This window comes from Pelobates fuscus, chromosome 5 (assembly GCF_036172605.1).
Source record: "Pelobates fuscus isolate aPelFus1 chromosome 5, aPelFus1.pri, whole genome shotgun sequence".
Taxonomy (NCBI): domain Eukaryota; kingdom Metazoa; phylum Chordata; class Amphibia; order Anura; family Pelobatidae; genus Pelobates; species Pelobates fuscus.
Window position 1 is genome coordinate 334,506,980 of NC_086321.1, and position 23,463 is coordinate 334,530,442.

Sequence of the window (23,463 nt, forward strand, 5' to 3'; positions counted from 1 at the left end):
GCAGTTGGGAAAGTTTTTTTTTTTTCCATTTTATATCTCAACAGTTTATGACTGGGTTGGACTGTTCTGATTTGAGATTCCATTACTGAAGGATTTTTTCATTAGTGCCCTATTTACTTATAAATAATAATAAAATAAATACATATATATATATATATATATATATATATATATATATATATATATATATATAATACATCAATGTGTGTGTGTGGTGTAACTCTAAAGAGAAATACAGTACAGTGAAACAGTAATGTTCCTTTACATTATATTAAATGTGTTAATATATAAAAAATATTACAGGAACACTATAACGGTAGGAATACAAACTGCATTTCTAATGCTATAGTGTCCCTGTCCCTAGGTCTATGTAAGCTTTACTTACCTTTTTCCAAAGGTGAGTCTTTTACTCGCCTCCTGGGACGCCACAAAGGTGGCATGGCCTCTTCTGCGATGGTCCAATCCATTTCACCTCATAAAGAACCCTCATAAAGAACCTAATGATTATGCACGGTTAGTGCCTTGCGCACATTCAAACTTCCCCATAGGAAAGCATTGAGTCAGTGCTTTTCTAAGGGGGCTTCCAAGTCACCTGTCCTAAAAAAAAACAGCAGATGAAGATGCGATGATGTGGTCTGAGTGACTATAGTGTACATTTAAATCATTTATTACTTTGTTAGGGGAGCTGTATGCACTATAACTACTACAGATCATTATTCTATGTTGAACGTTTTCCAAGCAGTTTCCCACAAGCACAGGATTCCTTAGGTGCGGTAAACCTGACTCAAGCTTGCAGTATTGCTTAACCCCTTAAGGACCAAACTTCTGGAATAAAAGGGAATCATGACATGTCACACATGTCATGTATCCTTAAGGGGTTAAGACTAAGTGGAAGTTACATTTCGACATTAGCAATGTATATTTCGTCTCAATTCCACTCTTAAAGCGGCACTGTCATGCCGAACTTACCTTTCCTCAATCTCTTCCTCTTCTCCCCCTCTCTCAGGATCTGTTATTCTTTTCTTCCTGTCTTCTTTAGTTTTCTTTAAAATCATAAGACAAAGTAGGGACTCTTTACCTTATGGAGGATTCCTCCACTTGACCAGCTCTGACCAGCGGAGGAGCAAAGTGTGCTTCATTTCCGCTGGTCAGAGCAATTTTCCCATGATCCCTAGCTTTCCTCCCTGTTCCCACAATGCTTCCTGTCATTTTAGCCGAAACTGCCGAATTGCGTTATAACTGAATGAGAACAGTATGTTTGTTTGTTTTAGAATGCAATGCGGCACTTTGTTCGGATCGCAATTTCATTCGAATGAATGAAACTCCGATCCTATTTGTGCTGTGGCTGCATCTTGCAGCCGCTTAGTAGATAACTCCCTAATTCCCACGGTATCAGGGAGCTATCTACTAAAAGGCTGAAAGACCTAAATTGGTCTTTCACCCACATTTACCAATACTAAGTAAAAATTACTTAGTATTAGTAAATTATGCCCCTACTCCGCGAGTAGGGGCATGTCTAGTAAGCAGTGAGCAGCCTGTGGCTGATACTCAGTGTTTGTTTGTTCGTCTGATTTTTCTATTCATTCATACGTCTGTCTCATGAATGAATGAATAGATGAAATTCACGTTTGCACGTCCAGGTGTTTCACTGGGCATGTGCAGGAATCTCAGTGATATCTAGTGTGGGCAGATGACGTGTCCCACAGGGACTTCACCTACCCACACAAAGATGGCGGCGCCCTGAATATAGATCGGGGCAGAAAATACAGATTAATAAATAGGTCATCTGGGGGGCTTAGGGGCATTTGGGGGTGACTAAGGGGTCAATTGGATGTAGTGGAGGCGGGAGGGGGGTTAAAAAAAAAAAACGGGATTCGGCATGACAGTGCCGCTTTAAATGGCTTAATACACAACCAGGGAAGGCATCTGCAGCCTAGTCCTGTAGTGTTTATGGAGCTTAGAGTGCCCCTGTATTAGGAAGTGGAGGTTGGTTTATTCACTTCCTTATTAATGGCTGGAGATGCAGCTGGATTTGATCAGTGCTTGGCATCTAATGGGGCTATATGGGTAGACTTAACAAGTTGGGATGTGCATCTTCAAACATCACCAGCTGCCACTGGCACTAGGGTTACTGTGTGTTGCTACAATTAGAGATACAAAGCTAACTGCCTTTTATATTGGTTTGTTTATATTGTATTGTATTTTTCCAAATCGTACAGCCCTGTGGAACATGTTGGCACTTTATAAATACCAGTAATAATAATAATTAAAATGAGTTCTAGAATAATTATAAAAACAAATCGAAATTTATAATGCATCATTATTGTGTGTCAATTCTTAAAGGGCCACTCTAGGCCATATGTGTATAGAATGTGTCCTCTTTTTTTCTTCCATTTGCAATAGAAATGGTCACTTTTAAAAATTAACCTAATTAGACAGCCAGTCCCGTTGCTTCCTAGTTCAGTGGAGCTAAACTCAAGAAACAGGTAATTGCTCAGAGCTCCGCACCTTTTGCAAGCTGTTTTAAATATAACCACAATGAATAAAAAATAAATACATATATAGATGCTTAAACAGTGATTTATGTATAGGGGAGGAGGGAGTGGGTGTATTTGGGCAGTGAAATTACCCTTTTAAAGTTTCTCTTTTAAGCAGGAATTCTTTCAGTCTTAGCTGCATATACACTGCATTGTGTATATAGTTACTTAAGGCAATGCCGTCTGTTAGTCATAGCAGGAAGTAACCTGATTCTATTTAGCTGCAGTTTCAGCAGATACAACCAAAGTCACATGCTCTGTGACCTAATCCTCATGTGACACAGAAACATTGGCAAGTGATTCAGACAGAGATATGGCAATCTGGTCCTGCACCCCAATTTACAGAGGGTGGGGTGCGGTGAACAGAATATTTTTTTGTGGGATGATTAATTTTAACTAATATATATATATATTTTTTAAATTCTTTATTTTTGTAGTGCGTACGATTATAACAGTTTCTTGTGAGGTACCCCAAAGGCAGTCCTCTAGCGCATTATGAACAGTTTAAACATAGGGGTACACGTTAGATCTAGCACATATTTCAAGTAAAGAGATAAACAGTATAGGTTTACGTTGCTTAGTTATTTTCAAAACATCTAATGGAGTAACATCGCTTTGTTTTCTTGATACCGGAGAAACTGACGGAAGCCAAGCACAGAGAGATGGACACAGGTTTCTTCAGGAAGGAAGAGATTCTTTATTGGATCACCGATCGGGACTCAGAGGGACTAGCGTCACCAAAATACCACAAGTTCTGAGCCCCGGACAATAGTGCAGGCTCCTTATATAGGCATATAACTCCTCCCATATTAAGCTCCACCCGCACATTCTCTTAACCAATCAACACAAATAAGAATTAACTTCCTGTTTGACCGCAAGGCTTGTCCAGCACAATGGAGGAGGGGAATACTATATCCTGTATTCTTGCACATGCTCCGTACACTACTGATCGTATCTTGCCTCGTGCAACCAACTGATCGATACGTCAGCATATGCACGTACACATGCCACGTGGTAATCTCGGCCTACTAAATTTATTTTTACCGAGATTCCACCACATTCCCCCCTTTGATGCCTCTTGATATTTTACAATTACTTGAGGCATCACATAACCTTAGTTTTGCTTACACCGCAAGTTACCTTGAACCAGACCAGACTTATCTTATGATGTGAATCTTTTAACACTCATCTTCCTGCATTGGTTCTCCTTGATCTAGAGCCTTATACTTATATATCGCCATTATCTGTGCAGCAGCCTTCCTCTCTGCTATACTTCCTATCAGGCTTTGCACAGACCTAACTACTAAGGGTATAAGACACGGTAGGAGTAGACACAACAGTAAAATCAGCAGGACTCCACCTACCACTGCCTTAAGCCCTCCAAACCACTCATACCAGCTACCAAACCAACTACTTGGATTATACCCTTTCCATACCTGAGTAGGCACATGCGCTAGTTTAACCATATGGCTAGTAAGCTCAGCTATTGTCTGCCCTTCGTCATCTATTTGAAGACAGCAATTGCTTAGGTTAAACTTCCCACATACACCTCCCTCTACTGCCAAAAGGTAATCCAAGGCTAATCTATTCTGGTATACTGCTGTCCTCATCCTGGTATTATGTTTCACTAGGAGGTTGAGCGCTTGTGATGTTTCATTAGTGATAATCTCAACCACCGCCTGTAATCTTATAATGCGGTTGAGCATATAAATAGGGGTTCTATAACCAAAGGTACCATCTTCTGCCCACGTGGCTGGCCCATAATAATCTATGATACGCTGGGGAGGCCATTCATTATCTTCCCAGGTGCCTATCTCTAAGGGTCCCCTTTTCTTCCTATGATTCACATCATACACTTTAACACCTAAAGTCTCACCTGTTTCAATCGGTAACAAGAAGAAGGATGGTTTGAGCATACCCAACACACATGCCCCTTCCCAGTCCTGTGGCAACTCCGAATAGGCTTTCTTACCACAGATCCAGTACAAATTTGCTGGGGCTCTCCAGGTAGATGTGATGGATAAATCAAACCACACATCCTTTAAACTGGCATATCTAGCAAACGGGTTAGATGGTTCTGAGACATTTGAAGCCGACCACCAAGTTGTATTTTTAGTATCATCATCATAAGCTTTTTGCCCTAGACAAGTTAATTCTCCTACAGAAGTATTATACATTATTCCTTTCCTTGCTATGCAAACATAACCTATGATGGAGGTCTTTAATCTCCACTCAGATTTACCTCTAACACTCAAATGATAATCGGCTTGTGTAGATATTAGTTGGTCAACTGCCTCAGAACCGGACATTACCTCCTTTGCTTCCCAAGGCCATTGGTCTCCCATGTTAGTACCTCCACACACATAGCAGTTGGTAACATTAAGACTACCGGCAATACTTTCAGCTAGGTCAATGAACAGGTTTTTAGCGTTATGGGGGATCTTATTATCTATACTCATCTCTTCATAAAAGGAATGGTATACTTGATGAGTCTGGGAGGATACCGTATCAGTCTCTATTCCTATAAACAATAATGTCCCAGGATCTAAACCCGTCCCGTATATCTGAAACCCAAATAAATTTCCATACTTATCTAGGAACTTGTCGGGGTTATTAATAAGTATATGGACTGGGTTGCATTCCATAGACTTACAATAAGGGCTAGTCGGCAACTTAGTCACTATCATGTCTTTATCTACTGTCTGTCCCCAAGTCGCCCACCCCACACAAGACCAATATGGGCAAAAGTTATAGTCTTTATTTGGGCATCTAGGACTTACATATTTATTTTTACTACTGGGACAAATATATTTATCATTAGACCCATACGTCCTCTCCCATCTAAGATCCCCACATACATTCCACGGTTTTCTACCACTTGATATCGCCTTACATGCATCAAATAGCAGAACACCCGAAGAATATACGGATTCTAACACCGTCTTATTAATTAGGGTCCCCTGAGGATCTCCATTCCTGAGGGTCAACCAAATTGTACGAGGTTGATACTCTGGACTGAAGCACTTAGGTTCTCCTACTCCTAAATGGCACACACTATAGTCTATATTTAGGTATCTACATCTTGATACCTCTCCTTTACATTCGTATTGTGAATGCCAAATTAGGGTTTGGGAAATATGGTTACCTGTTCTCGTAGTCTTAATGCATACCTCACAGCTAGGAGTGTCGGTACCTCTACCTTCCTGAATATAAAAACACATGTAAATAAACACAATCAAAAGCACATCTTTCGCCGTCATCCTCAGTCTTCGTCCGTGCGATGGAACCTCAGCTTCCAGGATGTGAGGGCTGCAGGGAATGGAGTTCTGCTCGTCTTCACAGGTGTCCCTTCGAGACTTTCCTGGCTTATACACTATGTGTTGGTAAGCGGACAGGCTTTATTATGGCCTTCTCACTCACACCTGTAACAATAAAATTTGTAATCCACAATAATTCCTCGTTACTCCGACTGAGTAGTGCGTTTCAACCGGATCTTGCAGGGATTCTCTGGATCTGCTGTAACTTGCCAAGAATCGACTGCTGCTGGTTTAACCCTGGAGTGATGTATCCACGGAGTCACTTCGGCCACTTTAATCGCTGTAGGGGTAGACAAAAGAACAACATAAGGACCTCTCCACTTGGGCCCTAACGGTACATTATTCCACTCTTTAATCCACACTTGGTCTCCTGGATGATAACTATGAACAGGGGGATAAATATTCACAGGTAATCTATCTTGTACCCATTTCTGTACCTCCTCCATAGTCTTACCCAACTCTACAACCTGCTGCCGGGTAATTCCTTCTCCCAACTGACTCAAATCCCCCCTTAAGTTACCAAGTACGGGAGGTGGTCGCCCATACATAATTTCAAAAGGAGAGAGGCCCATCCTTCTGGTAGGGGTACTGCGGATTCGCAATAGAGCTATAGGTAAGAGAACGTTCCACTTAAGTTGGGTTTCCTGACACATTTTAGCCAACTGGTTCTTAATAGTTCTATTCATTCTCTCTACCTTACCAGAACTCTGGGGTCTATATGCGGTATGAAGCCTCCACTTTATACCAAGCATATGAGTCAGTTGTTGTAGGCACTGATGAACAAAAGCTGGACCATTGTCCGATCCTATAGAACAGGGTAGTCCATATCGGGGTATTATTTCTCGTAGCAGGAATCTCACAACTTCTCCTGCTTTCTCTGTACGAGTAGGACATGCTTCTACCCAGCCTGAATAGGTGCACACAATTACCAACAGGTAACGATGTCCACCCGATTTAGGCATCACTGTAAAGTCTATTTGTAGATCGGACATGGGGAGTCCCCCCATAAACTGGACTCCTGGTGGCTTTACTGGTCCTTGTCTTGCATTATTCTTAGCACACGTTACACATCTGCGTACAATGGCCTGAGTCAAGTTGGACAATCTTGGTATGTAGAAATGTTTCCTGAGAGATTCTTCTGTACTGTCTCTCCCAGAATGTGTCCCGTTATGATAGTTCTGGACAATTTCTACTGCTAGTGATGCTGGTATAACTATTCTTCCATCTTCTAGCTGATACCACTTGTTCTCCAAATACTTTCCCGGTTCAGTCTTTAACCACTCCTCTTCTTGAGTTGTATAAACTGGAGTCCATTGAGACAGTGGGGTTGGTATTAGAGCAGCTATATGCCCCACATACTCCTGTCTTCCTGATTCAGCAGCACGCTTAGCTGCACTATCTGCCATCCGATTTCCTTTGGTTACATCACCATCCCCTCTCAGATGCGCTCGACAATGTATAATACCGACTTCTTTCGGCTCCCACACTGCTTCCAATAGTTGTAGGATTTCGGCTGCGTATTTGATTTCTTTGCCTTCTGAATTCAGTAGTCCTCTTTCTTTATACAAAGCTCCGTGGGCATGAGTGGTCAAAAACGCATACTTAGAGTCCGTATAGATATTTACTCTTAAACCTTCAGCCAATTGTAACGCTCGTGTTAGTGCTATTAATTCTGCCTTTTGTGCTGATGTTCCTTTTGCCAGTGGCCGAGCTTCTATCACCTTGTCTATTGTTGTTACTGCATATCCTGCATAGCGGATCCCTTCTTTCACATAACTACTGCCGTCGGTGTAATATTGAACATCGGGGTTCTGGATGGGAAAATCACGAAGATCTGGTCTACTTGAAAATACTTCATCCATTACTTCCAGACAATCATGTTGACTTTCAGTAGGTTGCGGCAAAAGGGTAGCTGGATTTAAGGTGTTTACAGTCTCTAAATGCACTCTTGGGTTTTCACACAACATTGCTTGATACTTGGTCATACGGCTGTTACTAAACCAATGATTTCCTTTGTAATCCAACAACGTCTGTACTGCATGTGGGACTCGTACATAAAGTTCTTGACCCAGAGTGAGTTTATCGGCTTCAGCTACTAGCAGGGCGGCTGCAGCTACGGCTCTTAGACAAGGTGGAAGTCCGCTGGCCACTGCATCCAGTTGCTTAGACATGTAGGCAACAGGTCTTTGCCATGATCCCAAGTACTGTGTCAATACTCCCACAGCCATTCTTCTTTGCTCATGTACATACAGGTAGAATGGTCGTGTGTGATCAGGTAGACCTAATGCTGGGGCACTCATCAAAGCCTTCTTCACATCTTCAAATGCCGTTTGCTGTTCTTGGGTCCATAAGAAGGGGTCGTGCTCTGTACCTTTGATGGCTGCGTACAGAGGTTTTGCCAGTATCGCATAGCTGGGACTCCATATCCTACAGAAGCCTGCTGCCCCCAAGAATTCTCGCACTTGTCTTCTATTCTTGGGTATTGGTATTTGGCAGACAGCTTCTTTTCTCTCTGGCCCCATAATCCTTTGACCTTCAGAGATATGGAATCCCAGATACTTGACAGTTGGCAAACACAACTGAGCCTTCTTTCTAGACACCTTGTATCCTGCCTTCCAGAGAATATGTAGTAGATCGTGCGTTGCTTGCTGACATTTTTCTTTTGTAACTGCTGCTATCAACAAGTCATCTACATATTGTAACAATACACATTCTCCTGGGATAGACTCGAAATCCAGTAGATCTTGACTTAGAGCTGAACCAAATAGGGTAGGTGAATTTTTAAACCCTTGGGGCAGTCTTGTCCAAGTCATTTGGCGTTTTGAGCCCGTTACAGCGTTCTCCCATTGGAAAGCAAAAATACATTGACTTTCTGTGGCAATTCGGAGGCAAAAGAAGGCATCTTTGAGGTCTAAGACTGTGAAGTAAGTAGCCCCGCCCGGAATTAAAGCAAGCAGGTTATATGGATTGGGCACGACTGGATGTATACTAACAACCGCATCATTGACTGCTCTCAAGTCCTGCACAGGTCGATACTCATCTGTACCGGGCTTTTGAACAGGCAGCAATGGGGTGTTCCAGGGGGAAGTACAGAATTTTAGGATACCATACCGTATGAACTTATCCAGATAGGATTGAATGTTCTTCTTAGCCTTCTGCGGGATGTGGTATTGTCTTAGGCTTACTGGATAAACCCCAAGTTTTAGTTCAATTTTTATAGGTGGAATATTGCGGGCCAGTCCTGGTGGGTTGTTCTCTGCCCAAACTCCTGGTATGTTGAACAATGTCTCATCACTCCTAGGGTTTTGGCTAGTCAACACTGTATAAAGTCGCCACTCTTCTTCCTTTGGTACGGATAAAGTCATAATACCTGAAGGTCCATTAAACTTTAAGGATGTTGTTCCATTTGGTAGGAACGTAATCTGCGCTTGTAATTTTGATAGCATATCACGTCCCAGCAATTGGACTGGACATTCAGGCATATAAAGGAATTGATGTTTTACTACGTGGCCTCCCAATGTACAGAGTCGACTTTTAAGAACCGGTTTTTCAGCACTTCTTCCAGTTGCTCCTATCACAGTAATAGTCCTTCCAGATGGAGGAGCAACTAGATTAGTCACCACTGAATGTTCAGCACCAGTGTCGATCATGAACGCACTCCTTTTTCCCCCTATTGATACATCGACCATAGGCTCCGCTCGACCAAGGGGGATGGAGCCCGGTCGGTATCAATAGTCCTCCATGACCGTGTCAGCCAATCCTACAAAGTCCCTACCTTCTCTATCGCGGGACCTTTGCGCTGCTGGAATATACCTGTCTTCCCTAACACTTCCTCTGTTCCCATTACTCCCTCTATAACCATTACTCCCTCCGGGGCCTCCTCTACCTCTCGCTCTGCCTCTAAAGTTTCCGTAGCCTGCCCTGGGTTGGTCTCTCTCGTACTGCTCTCTTTGCGGACATTCGTTCCTCCAATGCCCTTCTTCCTTGCAATACGCGCATTGATCCCTACTCAAAGGCTCCCTACTCCATCTATTATTGCCTCTATCTGGGCCCCGTTTATCTACGCCTGCGATCGCTACCGCTAGCATATCAGCCTTTTTACGCATCTTGCGCTCTTCCTCTTTCTTACTTTCTGTATCCCTGTTCATATAGACCTTATTTGCTACCTCCATTAGTTGGGTGATGGACATACCTGCAAACCCTTCTAACTTTTGTAGCTTGCGCTTAATATCTCCGTAAGCTTGGCTGACAAAGGCGGAGTTCACCATTCGGGAATTGTCTGCGTCTTCCGGATTAAAGGGGGTATACAAGCGGTATGCCTCCAATAATCGGTCATAAAAGACACTGGGCGCTTCATCGCTTTTCTGGATCACCTCAACTGTCTTCGACATGTTAATGGCTTTCTTTCCTCCTGCTTTCATGCCAGCAATTATAGCGTCTCTATAGGCTCTGAGTTGAACCATATCAGCACCATTTACGTTCCAATCGGGATCAGTGTTGGGATAATGTGTTGCGGCCCATGCTGCTGGATTAGCTTGGTTCAAAGCACGGGCTCTATCCTCTAGTGCTTTTATGGCTGCTTGATTTATTCTTGTCCTTTCCTCATTGTTAAATAAAGTCATTAGTAACTGCTGGCAATCAGCCCATGTCGGATTATGCGTCTGTACTATTGAGGTGAACAGATCAGTCATAGCTTGTGGTTTCTCAGTATACGAGGAATTATGGGTCTTCCAGTTTAAAAGATCGGTTGTGGTAAATGGGACATATACGAAGACTGGGTCAGCGTGTGCCATTTGACCTGCGGCATCGATATAAGCTGACCCGGGATTCAGACAGGCAGAGGCATCTGATAGTGCTTTAATTGTTGGGCACCAGTCAACTGTCGGGTTTGGATGGGGCTACGTAGAGAGGCGTCAGTCATGGGTTCCGGTCGGGGAGAGATAGGGTATGGGGAGTAAGGGGGCGGCAAAGGGATCTCGGACTCAGGGGGCGTGTCCAAAATGGGCCTAACACCAGTCCTAGTGGACGAACAAGTCCTAGCTACCATGAGGCGACACTGCTCCTCGTGGCATGTCTGGAGCCATTTTGGCGAGTCATTTACGGCCTGTCTCCAACAGTCAATATAAGGAAACTGGCCGTAAAGTTCAGGCCTACCTGATACAGCCACGTGTAAGCGCTGTACCAGAGTTAGATCCAAACTGCCACGTGGCGGCCATGCCGCAACCAAAGTAGGCCACTCCCTAGTGCACAAAGTAACTAAACGCACAGGAGACATCTTAACCCCAAAATCACAAGTTTTGAATCCCTTTTTAAAATTCTTCACCATACAACCTAAGGGATCCGGAATCGTTGACTGCGACGCACCCATACTTAACAATGGAACGTCGTTGACAACGAATACTATACACGCGTACTATTCAACAGTCACACCCGTTTCCTCTGGCAACAGCCCCACGTGGTACGGTTACCAAGTGAAACGTACACAATAACAATAAACACTCAGGGAATTCCCGTACACACACAGCTGTTACACCAGTCACTATATAATCAATATTATGCCCTTTGGCGAAACTATACAGTCACCCACGCTATAATTCTCTATATATGAATTACCCGTCTATAACACACCCCAGTAACATCGTCTTTTACAAATAGCGGTTACAGTACGGTTAGCATAGGTCAAAGCACAAGTTAAGGTCACAATACAATTATTAGTGGTTATGGTGTTAAACATGCAATGGACGACAGTGATTAGTACTTATATACAGTGTCAGTAAATATACAGGGTTATGGTACCGTGCACTATAATACAGCAACACACTATTAACACTCTCGCTAGACGGCTGAGCTCGCGCTATCTAACAAGATATACACTTTACTAAAACAATCGTTAACACATTTACAATTCCCAACTAAACTATTGGCCAGTACCTTGATGGACTACCTAAAACTATATACACCCGTTTTGGTTAGCCACACTGCCCAATCACCACATATATAGCGAGCTAGAGAACCGAATTTACACAGGCGCCTCTTAGTCGCACTATCAAAAGTCTAGTGGGTTCCAAATTTACACGCCTTCCCACTTAGCCCAGATAGGATGAGAACTAGCGAACCGAATTTACACAGGCGCCGCTTAGTCTCCCGGTCTCTCCGACCTAGCGAACAAAATGTACACCCTAGAACGCTAGTCTAGACAAGACACCGGTGTCCGGCTAGGGCTATTTACACCAGGACCCCGCCTGACTAACCAAATCAAACGGTCTGACTAAAGAGCGTTCGATCGAGCGGTGCGCCTTCGCTCCTTCCCTCCGACAGAGGGGGCAGATACACAGATTCAAAAACCCCTTTGGGTCTACCGCACAATCGGTATACCCCTAGTGGGTCCTGCCGTCTAAAACAGCAGTTGTCTTACCTCCTCGTTCCTGAACCTGAGTTCACACTCATCGACGGGGACACCCCAGCACTTCTCACGTAGAGGCCGATGATCTCCTGGACAACGGCCCAGTGGCGCCGAGACGAAGGGAGGTCCACGCAGAAGTTCAGGGGTGCAGCCGTAGAGAACGTGGGCAAAGATAGACCGTCTCACGCCTCTGCCTCTCAGCTACCGTTAAACGATGAGCTTCCCGGCCAATGCACCAAATGATACCGGAGAAACTGACGGAAGCCAAGCACAGAGAGATGGACACAGGTTTCTTCAGGAAGGAAGAGATTCTTTATTGGATCACCGATCGGGACTCAGAGGGACTAGCGTCACCAAAATACCACAAGTTCTGAGCCCCGGACAATAGTGCAGGCTCCTTATATAGGCATATAACTCCTCCCATATTAAGCTCCACCCGCACATTCTCTTAACCAATCAACACAAATAAGAATTAACTTCCTGTTTGACCGCATGGCTTGTCCAGCACAATGGAGGAGGGGAATACTATATCCTGTATTCTTGCACATGCTCCGTACACTACTGATCGTATCTTGCCTCGTGCAACCAACTGATCGATACGTCAGCATATGCACGTACACATGCCACGTGGTAATCTCGGCCTACTAAATTTATTTTTACCGAGATTCCACCACATTCTAGATAGTAGATTAATATGCTGTGTCAAAAGCTAGTCAGACAATGAGTAAGTAGCCACTGGGGTCTGGTGTGAACTGAGTCTATTCTCTTTTTGATATGCCCAATTTTGCGGTTTCGTAGACATTAGGTAAACTAGGCTGGATATGTGTTATTCATGTGACAGTGTTGGTTTTGCTTAAGCTTATGGTAAAACATGGAAATCACCCGCTAGGAAGTAGTGAAAATAAAATAAAAATTAAAGTAAGCAATTAGTTGCAGCCCATGCCTGTACGTTTTATGTGTATAGCAAGTGGGGTTTACAGTTTTAGTGCCAGGCATGTGGGTCTGTCTCATGAGAAGTGCTAAGCATAGCATAAGTAAGGAGCATGGCTAACATGTGAAAGTAGAGTAAATCAGTCTTACAATGTAGATTACCGTATATTAGCAGGCTAAGAGAACGATAGACATATGAACAGTGTAGCAGTTATAGCATGGGCGGTGGGGTTATGTCTTTTCACCGCTAGTCCGCCTCCGGTGCTGTCCATCTGGATTATCCAATGCCGGCTTTGGATGCTTGGCAGACGGGCCAGGTGCAAAGTCGGTCTGAGCTGTCACGCTGCGGCAAAGCCTCTGGTCTGGGGCAGGTGAGTCGCCTCTGAGGTAGTCCTCGGGGTCTCTCATTTTGGCGCAGGCTTCGATTGTGGCCTCATGTGGGAACCTCTTGGTAGTTTCTGCGTTGTCGCTTTGAGTGAGGAGCGCTGCTTGATCCGTCGCCATATTGGGACTCTCTCCACTGACGGAGCTGGGGGCTTGGAAGGTGGACTCCGCGGCATGCGGTAAGTGTCCGTTGGTGGGGCAGGGCAGCTCATCAGCCGCTCCAGTCGCCTCCAGAAGTTGGAGAAAAGTCTGTCCAGCCTGGAGAGGATGTCCTCTCGGTCAACGCCAGGTCGTGGTGACCACGCGGTGTCCGCCATATTGGGTACTGTGCCGCTGTCTACTGTCACCCAGGCTGAGCCTCATAGGCCAGCCTCCGTCCAGACTCTGCATTCCTCCCGAGCCCTATGCTATGTCACGTGACCGCAAGCGATCGCGGTCACGTGTCCTTCACTTCTCCTTCCCCTTCCGGTCTCCCTGAACGCCACCAATATACTACACCTCCCAATAAGCATTGCGACATACCGGGATCACATGACTATTTATTTTATCCTTATTGTAACGGACCGTTTCAGCATAAAAGGGAATAAAATCCGTTTAGGCGATAATCCCCTTTCCTAGAGACAGGCACAGCTACTGCAGAACACCAAACTCCCGATCTGGATACGAAATAACACTCCGAACTGGAACAGCTGAACAAGAAAAGCATACAATCCGCTTACACTCCTGGCAGTCAGCTTACAATCCAATTCCCCCCAAGAACGAGACGACACTTCATTTTGAGGGTTAAACAGGAACTCTGGACTGGCTCATCCAGCCTGGCATTTATTTCCAACTCACACATACAGGCCACACCCAGGGGGAGGCATAAAAGAACCAATGACATAGATGTTACCTCCCACACATCCCCTCCCCTTAGTGTGACACATAATCCCATTATGCATACAGTGTAAAATATACTTTTACACAACTTTCATAACTTTAAAACCATACATCACATTCACATAAAAATACATATCCACAATCAATCCATTCAGGGGAACAACATATTAAAAAATGGCATGAATCCGACCAGGGGTTCAAAAGTTACTAAAAGTATCTTTTGTTCCTTTCTGGCTGGCAGAAAAACATCCCCACAATGCACCCTGGTTTCCTCCCTTCTGCCCTGGAGTTAATTGGAGAAGTAATCCAATTATCCAGGACTAGAGGCAGACTCCATTAACCACATGGTTGCAAAACGACATAAAACACTTTAAAATACATAAAGTCACATTTACACATAACACACAGACATTTCACCTATCCCCAGATAGCTGGGATCTGCACGCACAAAACTACCGAATAGCGCGCAGATCCTACTCACACAGTACAATTGCCATGGAGCTAAAGTCTTTCCCATAGTCTTTCATTATATGAATAGGCTCCATGGTATAGCTATCTGGGGTATCACATTCCCATAAAGTCTGGTCCATAGTCCAAAGGCAAGAGGCAGGCAAGCAGCCCCCTCCAAGGACACGTGGCGAGGTCGGTTTCGCCACACTTCTCCCCTTTTCCAAATAGACTAACAGGGTATCTGACCTCCTGCCGGTCAGTGCCCTGGTTAGTCCAGCAGCCCACCCACAAAACAGAAACAGCAGTACAGCCCACCCACAATAAACGGTTACTACACCTGGGTAAGGGAGAATCTGGTCCATGTCCAGGTGCCTTACCACGGCTGTGTGGGGGACTGGTAGGCTGCCTTGGTGGGTTGCTGAGGGGGCAGAGACCAGCGGTACTCTGTCCTGGTGCCCGCACTACCACGGGAGTAGTCTGGTTGGAGCCTGGTTGCTGGAGACTGACTGTCTCCCCTTTAGGTGCATAGCTCGGCTGCCGGAGGGAGAGACCGACTGTCTCCCCTTTGGATACACCGCTCTGTGGCTGGGGGACAGGACCGACCGTCCCTACCCCTTGTGCTGTAAGTGCAGAGACTACGGTCCCATCTGCACAGTTGTGGGGCTTAACATCTCCCCTTGGTGGGTTAGGCTGCCGTTGGGGAGAGGGTGTAACAAGCTCCTCTCTCTGGACGGTGAACTGCCGCTGGGGAGAGGGGTTAGCAGGCTCCTCTCCCTGCCACTCTCTCTGCTGGTGGAAAGGGAGACCAGCTGTCTCCCCTTTCATTCTCTTGTCCTGCTGCTGGGGTGCGAGACTGACTGTCTCTGCTCCCTGCAAGACACACTGCCGCTGGGGAGGATGGTGTCAGGATCGGGACAGGGATCCAACACGCAGAGTACTAACAGTAGAAAGGTACGTATACCGGGCCTTAGAATGGCCGGACTAACGTACAGAGAATAGTCAGAGACAAGCCGAGGTCGAGGGAACGAGAAGACAGGTAAGCGAGAGACAAGCCGGGTCAGAGGGATAACAGAGATAAGCAGAATAGTACAACAAGCCGGGTCAGAACCAAAGAGCAAACTAGAATACCAGAGCACTGAGTGACTAGACAAGCTAGAACCACGACAGGGCAATGAGCTGACGAGTGAGGCAAGCTTAAATACCCTGAGTCCGGAGAGTAGACACGCCTCAGCTGAGTGCTGATAGGATAAAGCCAATAGAGTGGCAGGTCGCTCGGGATAGCGTCACGACGTCACGTATCGAGCGTCATGTTAGAAAAGGAAGCGGATCCCTTGCGGCCAGCGTTAGAAAGACTGGATGGACCGCGAGGAACGGGAGATATGGCGTGTCTAGACGGATAAACAACTAAGTCTCTACCCTTCTCAAAGGTAGAGACCTCAGGTACCCTGACAGATGGACGACACCATCAGCTCCCTGGGGTACACACTGCCGCTGGGGAGGAAGGACGGCACCATCAGCTCCCTGGGGTACACACTGCCGCTTGGGAGGAAGGACGGCACCTTCTGCTCCCTGGGTTACACACTGCCACTGGGGAGGAAGGACTGCACCTTCTGTTCCCTGGGACACACACTGCCGCTGGGGAGGAAGGACGACACCTTCGGCTCCCTGGGTTACACACTGCCGCTGGGGAGGACGGACGACACCATCAGCTCCCTGGGTTACACACTGCCGCTGGGGAGGAAGGACTGCACCTTCTGCTCCCTGGGACACACACTGCCGCTGGGGAGGACGGACGACACCATCAGCTCCCTGGGGTACACACTGCCACTGGGGAGGAAGGACTACACCTTCTGCTCCCTGGGGCACACACTGCCGCTGGGGAGGATGGACGACACCATCAGCTCCCTGGGGTACACACTGCCGCTGGGGAGGAAGGACTGCACCTTCTGCTCCTTGGGGCACACACTGCCGCTGGGGAGGGAGGACGCTGCTCTCCGCTCCCTTCACTTCACACTGCCTTCTTGGCGTCTCACTTTGCTGCTGGGGGGCAGGAACAACTACCTCTGCCCCCTGTAACTCAGCCTGCCGCTGGGGAGGATGGACGACACCATCAGCTCCCTGGGGTACACACTGCCGCTGGGGAGGGAGGACGCTGCTCTCCTCTCCCTTCCCTTCCCACTGCCTTCCTGGCATATCACTTTGCTGCTGGGGTTGCTCACAGGACCAGTCTAGGAGATCTGCTACCTCGGGTACTGCTGGTTGCTGTTGGGAAGGAGGACCGGTTGTCTCTTCCCAGGCTTCAATGATGAGTCGCAGGTAATCCCCCTCCAGGTTCCATTCCTTGGCAACCAAATACTGTAGGTCTGCCTCGAGGTCAATAGCGCTAGGGAGACCCAGCATGTCCTCTCGGTTGTAGTACAGGTCCCAAAAACGAGAGTCGGTCATTTTCCCAAAATCCTCATCGTCATTATTATCCCAAAATCGGCCACGGCCAGTGTAATCTCTGCCTTCTGGGAACTCATACTCCGCCATCTCGGGGACACACTGAGCTGCGTACCATTGTATCGCCTTGTATGCGTCGTCTAGCGCCCGTTCTGCATATACTAGAATCTCGAGTCTAGTCACCCACTTTTCCTCGGCCTGTGTTCTCAGGAGGGGCCTCCGCTCTGCCATTCGAGCCAGGATTCGCTGCCTTCTGCTGCGGCGCTGATCCCCTCGCGAATACTGTACTTCCTCTAGGGCTTCGACCCACAACCCGGCTCTGACCACCTCTCTGTACATCAACATGTACTCCTCTGAGACTGCTCCAGACTCCGGGACGTAATCGTTCAATCTGACTTGAAACTTCTCCTCCATTTTCTGATTTCCTTTGTAGATAGGGTCGCTGTACGGGTACTAGCGTTGCCCTCAATTGTAATCCCGGAATGGTGTTGTCCGTAGCTGTCCTTCTGGCTGTAGGAACGATCCCGCCGCTTGCCACCAATTGTAACGGACCGTTTCAGCATAAAAGGGAATAAAATCCGTTTAGGCGATAATCCCCTTTCCTAGAGACAGGCACAGCTACTGCAGAACACCAAACTCCCGATCTGGATACGAAATAACACTCCGAACTGGAACAGCTGAACAAGAAAAGCATACAATCCGCTTACACTCCTGGCAGTCAGCTTACAATCCAATTCCCCCCAAGAACGAGACGACACTTCATTTTGAGGGTTAAACAGGAACTCTGGACTGGCTCATCCAGCCTGGCTTTTATTTCCAACTCACACATACAGGCCACACCCAGGGGGAGGCATAAAAGAACCAATGACATAGATGTTACCTCCCACACATCCCCTCCCCTTAGTGTGACACATAATCCCATTATGCATACAGTGTAAAATATACTTTTACACAACTTTCATAACTTTAAAACCATACATCACATTCACATAAAAATACATATCCACAATCAATCCATTCAGGGGAACAACATATTAAAAAATGGCATGAATCCGACCAGGGGTTCAAAAGTTACTAAAAGTATCTTTTGTTCCTTTCTGGCTGGCAGAAAAACATCCCCACAATGCACCCTGGTTTCCTCCCTTCTGCCCTGGAGTTAATTGGAGAAGTAATCCAATTATCCAGGACTAGAGGCAGACTCCATTAACCACATGGTTGCAAAACGACATAAAACACTTTAAAATACATAAAGTCACATTTACACATAACACACAGACATTTCACCTATCCCCAGATAGCTGGGATCTGCACGCACAAAACTACCGAATAGCGCGCAGATCCTACTCACACAGTACAATTGCCATGGAGCTAAAGTCTTTCCCATAGTCTTTCATTATATGAATAGGCTCCATGGTATAGCTATCTGGGGTATCACATTCCCATAAAGTCTGGTCCATAGTCCAAAGGCAAGAGGCAGGCAAGCAGCCCCCTCCAAGGACACGTGGCGAGGTCGGTTTCGCCACACTTATGTACCATTAATAAGACTCGTTTTTACATTATTTTTATAGTATTTAGAATATTGTTTTATCATTAAACCATGCTTCAGTTACTTTTATGTTATGTTTATGTTTTCAATATTTTTGTATTACTCTCATTATACTGATGACGTCATTTTGGCGCCAAAATTCAAACAATTATGTATCCTCTAAGCTTATATAAGCTTCATTGTACCAGGTTATTGTATATTATTGCCAGTTGATAAAGCCCTGTGTGGCGAAACGCGTTTTGGCATATTTTATATATATATTTTATTTGTACTAATAAAGGAATATTGGCTTTTTCACCATGCATTTGCCATATACCTTTTATTCTATTTTTTACCTTTAATTTTAAATTATACGTTATACGTCAACCTGGTTATACGTCATTTTGGAGCCGACAATTGTTCAAAGAATCCTAGGTGGGGATCAAACCACCCACGCCATCAAAGTGAGCAGTATATCTTGCTCATTTAAATGTGAGTACGTCCTTTACTTTTAAGTTTTATTTTTATTCTATATACAGTGAGCACTATATTTTATCTCTCTTTTACATCGGGGAACTACCTACATCTATGTCCCGCCAGTGGGGGGTAAAACGCCACTGAATGCTGATTACACTTGAGCAAGTATATGCTCTTGCATAGGTGAGTAATATACCTCCCCTACATCTACTTTATTTTATATATTTTTTTATACAGTGAGCACTATATTTTATCTCTCTTTTACTTCGAGGAACTACTTACATCTATGTCCCGCCAGTGGGGGGTAAAACGCCACTGAACGCTGATTACACTCGAGCTAGTATATGCTCCTGCATAGGTGAGTGAAATACCTCCCCCTACATCCACTCTATTTTATCTACGTCTATACAGCCTGCACTATTGGAGTCTATTTGTCTTTTTATTTACATGATCATCATTGAGCAAGACTACCTACACCATAGAAGACTCAGCCTTCCATCTACTACAGTATCAAGTCTCCATCAGCCTATTGGAATCCACTATATATTGGGACTATTACGCACACATTTATATTTATTTTATTCTATGTGTATATATATGAGAGTAAACTACATATTTATTTCTCTTTTTATTGGATTATTTTAGTATAGCGCGACCTATTATTCTGTTTTTGTCACCCAGGCTACCTCTGTTGGTGCTGGGTATTCCTCCCAGTGGGGACCGGGATCACCCCCCCGGTCCATGGGGGGGAGTAACGGGGCCCTGGTATATGCTCAGTTGCTTTCCGGTCTCTCCGGTCCAGGGGCTCGGCCGCGTCCCCCGCCCGGCCTACACCAGGCCGCATCTGCCACGGTGAAGCCGCAAGTCCCCCAACAGGTCTTTTAACGATTCTCCGCTTGGTCGGTATGTTGGGTTCATAGGGCCTCGCTCGGGTTCCTCCCTTTGGAGTAATAACAGGCTTAGTTTTGCTCTTATTGCCAAAGTCGCGGAGGAGCTCCTCCGTGGCACATCTGCTCTCCATGGCGGTCAGGCCCCGCCCCCAATTTTAACTAATATTTTGTTGGGATTTTGTATTTAAAATATTTTTTTTATTGAGAATGACCAGAGAGTTACATGGAATGCAATGCACAACGATTATATATTTAATGCTCTCTCTCCCAATATTTTATGTATTTTTTTTGTAAAAGGAAAGAGTTTTTTTATTTTATTTATTTTTTATTCAATACTGTTTACTATAAGAGTACTGGTGAGCCAAAACAAATAATATTCTTTTAATATTATGTTTACGTATTCCCTATATTTAACAGGGACAGACAGATTTAGTACAGATTACATTTGTGGTGAAGAAAAGATAGATCACCTGATGTTTCTTTTGCATCCCTTTGGAATTCTTTATAATGACAAAGCATCATGGAAGCTGTAGTTTTCCAACGGCTGGGGCTTTACCTTTTAGGCAACTCTGTTGTAAATGATTGAGTTCACTACATTTATAACCACTTTGATGTTGCAAAACACAAAGCGGTAGGTCTACTAAGTGATACAAGCTCTAACACCTGTGAGGTATCCCCTCATCTACGCTCCACCTATTTGTGTGTTATACTTTGATGTTGCCCCTAATTTCTGTGGTTTTGTGTATTTTTTGCATGATTTTTATACACAGTGGTTTGCTGTACTATTTACGATCTCGTTAGCTACCACATTCCTCTTTCTATAAATCCCCCAAAAAACTATAGGTCAAAATGGGGGGCACAACTGTTTAATTACTAAAAAAAAAAAAAAAATTCAAAATGGTCTAGTCTCTAAAAAGAAAACGTAATAGCAGCATAAAGCATATCCCCCCTCCCAGTCCTTATATACATCACCATTTAGTCCCAAATGTTCGCCAGCTGGTTTTCAATTTTCGCTGCATTTTCCCGGTGACGTCATCACGTGTGCCGCGATGTTTCTCCTGATGACGTCATCACGTCCAGCGTGTGCGTTCCATCTTGCGTTTCACAGACCCGGAAGATGGACGCACACGCTGGACGTGATGACGTCATCAGGAGAAACATCGCGGCACACGTGATGACGTCACCGGGAAAATGCCGCGAAAATTGAAAACCAGCTGGCGAACATTTGGGACTAAATGGGGATGTATATAAGGACTGGGAGGGGGGATATGCTTTATGCTGCTATTACGTTTTTGCACTTTACTGCACCAAGTCCCTGAGGAAGTCCATATCCAGGACGAAAAGCGTAGGACGTGCATGGTGACAAGCCGTTTGTTTTTTACCTATATGTAAGTCATTAAATACTTTTTTATTCAACTCTGGAAGTGTACTACATTCGTATATATATCTTTTTCTTTTGAGATACATACATTCTGCTCTGAGAGGAACATGTGAGGAGGGACAACATATTGGACACTGAAAGATACCACTCAAGGCTTTTTTAATTCTGCAAATCTGTGAGTGACCAATTGTAACTATAAATCAGTGCCAGTCCCCACACAGTTAAACGCTATGTTTCTTTATTGTATTTACATTTAGCAGATTTTCCCCTAATCTATGTGCATATATCTATTGAAGACAAGAGGAAGTCTTCGGGGAGTTATCGGGATACTTCACCTGAAACATTAAGGGAAGTCCTGGTTTGCTTTGAATCACATATATATAATTTTTTTCACTGGGTTGTGTTCACATATATTGTTGTTTCTAAAAAGAAAAACCTGTAAGACAAGGGGGGCAAAGACAGTCACTTCCCTTGCAGTATGTCATATACCATCATGGCACATCCCTGCATGTCACAGATTACGATGTGCTGGTTTTGTAGCTTTGTGCAGCCAACACATTACAGAGTTGTGTTTTTTTTTCCTTTTCTGAAAACACCTAACTGGGCAATCCCTAAATCCTGGACTGGTAGGGTTGCCTTGAGGACTGGTTTGGTAACCCCTGGGATAAGAATTGGATTTTGTTTAATCATTCCTGACATTTTCCTACAGCTCTGAACTGTAGGAGATATTGCTGGACTATAGAGTATATATGCACATTTGTGCTCCCAGGAATGTGACTGTTCCCCATTAAGACAAGACCACTAATCTACTGTAAAGTGGTTAAAATTTAATCCAGAGAAAAACTTTATTAAAAAGGAATTGTTCGCTTTGAGTGGTGGTGAGTGCCTCCATCTTTTATGTTTTAAGCCCTTTGCACGTGTCACAGATTTAAATAGTGTACCTCACATCATTTCAAATGAAACAAGATGGACACTTTAATTTTAGAGATGTTTTAAGGATGTGTGTGAAGGTGTGGCTTCTGAAGAATTTTAGGTGACTTCCTAATAATTTATGTAAGTAAAGTGTAATTTAGAACATTATAACGCATCTTGTTTACATATACTGATTTCTAAACACATTTATTGTAGTCTAAAGACACACTACTGTGAGTATTATAGCTGTGGAGCTCTGCATACTCTCAGACACCCCAACAATATGGAGCTCTGGGAAAAGGGTCATTAGTACAGGCCATATGGACAGAGTTCAAAATAGTGACCCAGACCACTTCATCTCATTGAAGTGATCTGGGTGAAGTGGCCCCTGTCCCCGTAACTCTGCAATATAAAACATTGCAGTTTTAGAGAGGTGCTACCTGGTCTCTAAAAGAGTTTTACTCCTTGAAACGGCATTAGACGTCCTCATGCAAAACATCTTCAAAAATCCCCATAGGAAAGCAAATGTTTCAATGCTTTCCTACGGGGTAACCCTAATGCGCGCGGCACTTGTCACTCCTGTACATTAGGTTCCCCCGTCGGCATGATGTGGGAGGAGAAGAATTTTTAGCCCTTTCACCACCACAGGTGGACCTAATAGGTAAGGGACTGGGCAATTTTTTGTATTCTGAATACAGTTTTTAAATCCTAATGCTAAAGAATAGAGTAACATTGGGGGGTATGGATATGGAATGGTGAGAGTGATGTAGATTAATTTAGAAATAAACAAATATGTTTAAATGTCTATCTGTTCCTGTCCAAATCTGAGATGATTAAATTGCGTATACGCAGAAGTAAGTTCACACTGACACATGGAGTTCAGGTTAAAAGCACTTCGAGAAAATGTAATGGCATCTGGTTAAAAGCAGGCTTGCA